We start from the raw sequence: 4,381 nt of genomic DNA on the forward strand, positions 1-4,381 counted from the left end.
CCAGGGAGGACCTGGGCTCCAGGAGCTAGTGCTTGAAATCATTTCAATATGGGTTAACAGAGACCACAAAAGTGAAGAGACTGGAATGGTGCCAGTCATGCAGCATTTACTCAGGTAATGCTAACTAATGATAACATTATTTGATTTTTATTTTTATTTTTTTGGGTTAGAGTCTCACTCTGTTGCCAGGCTGGAGTGTAGTGGCATGCTTTCAGCCACCACAGCCTCGGCCTGCTGGTCTCAGGTGATTCTTCCCCCTCAGTCTTCCAAGTAGATGGAACCACAGGCATGTGCCACCATGCCTGGCTAATTAATGATGTCCTGATTGTCACTGATTTTTTTACACTTCATTCTGGAAGAAAGTAGAATAAGTTATGAGAGTAAAAATGAGCTAACACTTCTGTTCCTAAAAGAGCACGTACCAATTCACAGTTCCTGTCATGGAATCAGTGAGTCCACACTGCTGGTCAAGACATTCTGTGTTGAGCCTGAACCCATTTGTCAGCTAGTGTTGGTGGCTGAGGATTACATAGTTCCACTTCGATCCAAGCCATGCAGCTAAAGCAGTATAGAGTGGCCATAGTGGAGTCAAGTCAGATTTTCTCAAGTCAGATTTTCTCAAGCTTGCTCATGTCTCTTCTCTTCACTGGGGCTATCCAATTGCCCCTCTTAAAATCTGGACCTTGCCTAGTCTTTTAAGATCAAACTTGACTTTTGGCAAGAGGCATGAAAAAGGTCAAGCTCACCATTTGGCGATGCAGCATTGATATTCTGACTCCTCCTCTGCCTTTAATCTTTTGACTCAGTTCTGAAAACCAGGCTCCGGTATGTACTGGAGCTGACTTGTACTGGCTCTTGAGTGCCAGTTGTTAATTCTTCAGAAAATTGCAAACTAGATGATGTCACATAGATAACTTCAAATTAGCCACGTTGGGAGCATTTATGCTCCTGAAATTGGCAAACTATAAAAATCAACTCTTTCTCTTGGAGCATCCCACTGCTTTAGGAACTAGCCACCAGTTCATACTGCAGTTCTTATGGCTGGATCTCCACTATTTCCTAGACCTGAGTTCTAGGTTTGGTATCATCAAAATATTTGTATACTTTATTCTTGTCAGACTTTCCTTTTAATGGCAAGAGTTTGCCCTCATATCCTACCTCTAGGCTGGGTCCCTGGGCCCCATTACCTGTCATAAATTTCTCCCAATGCCTGTCTAGCTAAAATTATAAATATGTCACCATTACCTAGATTGTCTTATTTCTTTGATTATGTTATTGAGCCACTATCCTGCACTCATTTTTAGGTGATATAAAATTCCTTAATGCCTGTCCTAATGTCCATTTATTGACTTTTCCTTCAACAGATGTGCTTTATCTCAAAGTCTGGAATTCCTTCTGGTTTGTAATTCCCAGTTTGCTTTACCTTCCTCCAAATCTCTTCTATTCTGTCCCATTTAACTGAAATAACTCAATATTTTTCTGTAGAATCAAAAGAAGTTTTGAATACTCCTAGAAATCTTTTTCCGTATTAGGCTTTAAATTATTTAAATGTAATTTGTTAATGGTTTTAATTTTAAAACCTAATTTAGCATTTTAATAAATAATGACATTTAATATCCATAATGAGAGTTCACCATATATAAAGTATTTAATTTCTTAACACAGCATCTATATTTCCTCATAAAATAACTAACATTAATTGTTGTTGTCCATGTCCCAGACACTGTTCTGTGTGCTTTCATGTATTAATTCACTTCACCCAACAGAATTCCTGTGAGACATGAACTACTATCATCTTCATTTTAAAAATGAGGAAATTGAGATAAAGCGAGGTCTTGTAGCTAATAAATGGCAAAGTGTTGGTTTGTACCAGAACAGTCTGACACCAGAGCCGTGTGCTTAACCATTCTGGTATCCTACCTCTTTCTAATATGAAACACAGAGCTATGACTTATGAGAAACTCCACATTTTCTTATTGTTATTGTTGGCGGCTCACACCATGCAGCAGCGAATTGAGGAAGGCATAACTCAATGAGAGATCTTCAGGCTGAAAAGTTTTTTCTCAACCCAAGGGTAGTTTGGAGAAATGATTTAATAGAGGGACCACTAAACTACATGGAATCCCAAAGTAAGAAATAAATACACTACCTCATTATTTGTTCCCACATTTTAGTTTTTCCCCCAGTTATAACAATATTCAGCAAGGCAGGTGAGAACAGATGCAGAAAACTGAGAAGAAAGATGTGCACTGACTTAAGCAAAACATCTAACAAAAAGCAAAATATCCAACAAAATTCAATTTTTTTTGGTATTTGGGGAAATATAAAAACACATCAAATAAGCATGCCAATAATTATTTTTTTATTTTATTTGAACATCAAGTTAAATATATGATATATATTATGTTTTATTTTAATACTCATACAATCTGGTAAAATTGAAGTTCTGGAGTATCATTAGGGCTACAAAAATTCTGAAAAGTTTCGTTAATGACATTTTGTTGTTTATTCTCAGAAAATTAACATCAAATTACATTTATCCAGTTCATACGATTTAGCATACTGTGTAGAAAACGATACAGTTAAATTGCAGCAAGACAAGGATGGAGAGGCAATATATAGTTCTTAATCCTAAAATCGAGAGTATTTTTTGAAAAGTTCACAGGAAAAGTGAGACCACACACCTCCACTTCCTCCACTCACCTACCCTTAGAGACTGCTGTAGGGGCTCATCAGACGCTGGGGGACGTGGCAGGGTAAGGGAGCCACTCTGACAGCCTGGTCTCCCTGCTTCCCGTATCTGAGTGGAGCTCTTCATTTTGGAGGAAAGCCAGGCCCTCACCATCCTGTGTTCCTCAGGAATCGTCTGTGTTTTTATCCCAGTTGTTCTGACAAAACTTATAGTTTAAGGACTACTCTATAGATAGTCTACCAGTCTTGCAAATCACTAAATAATTCACTTTAGTCTCATTCTCTGGGTAGAACCTAGAAAAGCAGAAAAGGGTGGAAAGTGAAGTAACCTTTGAAATGTCAGTCCATGTTGTAGGGGTTGTATTCTCTTGGAGTCTCATCATAGTTGCGCATCAGTGGAACTTAGAGGGAAACATATGTGATGACTATGAAAACCTGTTAGGCAACTAAAGTTCCAGAATGTGATTTCCAGGAGTTCAGCTTAGAGCAATGAGCCTGGCCCCGGTGCATCCCAGATGCCACCCTTATTAGGTGTTTACTTATGAGTTAACATAATTCATCTTATATCTTATTGCTAGAAGAATAGTGGCAACCTGTGGCTTCTTTTCCTATAATATTATTAGGGGTGTTTGTAGGGGGGATGGTTGGCCCTCTGAGGTTTGGACTTAGATCTGTTCTGCCTAGCCCAAAAGATACTATTATCATCAATTTCCAGATGAAGAAACTGAGGTTCAGAGACTGTAAATGATATGAGCCTAAATCTAATAAATGGATTTGGACAACAGACAAGGTAGGTGGTTCTTTTCTTTTTAATTTTTATTTTAAAGATATGGGGTACAATTCAGGGTTAGGTATACAAATGGTCATTGTACAGGTAAAGTTTGGACCTCACTTTGGTCCCCATGTCACCTGGTATGAGATCAGGTACCCTTATTGATGAAGTGTGCCCATCCCCTCTTCCTGCTCCCTCCCCTGGTAGTTTCCCACTATTGCCAATCCCTTTCTATAGTAGTATGATAATTGCTCAGGGTCCAATTATGAGTGACACATTTTCATGAGTAGAAAATATATATCTGTGACACCCATCATGGATTAATTTTAGTTGAATGTCAATGGGGGAAAGACCCTGCTGAGTATTTGTGGCAGAGACAAATCTTTTGTGCTTTTCTCTTTGTGTCTGTGGTTGGCACTTTCTCTGTATTGCTCTCCTACCTGATGCCTGAGATCATAGCCTGACTCCTAGATACACAATGCCTTCTGCTTTGGTAGTCTACCTGTTCCACTAGGCCCCCGTCATAACTCCTCCCCCATCTGTACTTTGTTTTCCTCTCTCCTTCATATAATAATGGGCTCTTCCTCTGTTCTGAACACCTAAGACCCCAAATCCCATTGTGTGACCCCCAGATAAACAAACTTTTGATGCTATCTCTGTAAGTATCAAGTATCAGCCCTAAGTACTTCTAGGACTGGTGCAGTACCTGATAGGAGTTCCATTTCCAGCTAAGGATGCTTTGGTGTGTTTAAACCAAATAGGCAGCAGCCTAATCCACTTATAAATAAAGCCAGTCCTGAACATTGGCATTTATTTAAATACCCTCCAGGGACACTCAAGTCTTCAACGCTGCACACACAGAGATTTAAATCAAACACACACACTGACATTTCCCCACTCCTTCCCTAGATGCTCATA

This window comes from Carlito syrichta, unplaced genomic scaffold (genome assembly GCF_000164805.1).
Source record: "Carlito syrichta isolate Samal-C Ts95f unplaced genomic scaffold, Tarsius_syrichta-2.0.1 Scaffold302421, whole genome shotgun sequence".
Classification (NCBI taxonomy): domain Eukaryota; kingdom Metazoa; phylum Chordata; class Mammalia; order Primates; family Tarsiidae; genus Carlito; species Carlito syrichta.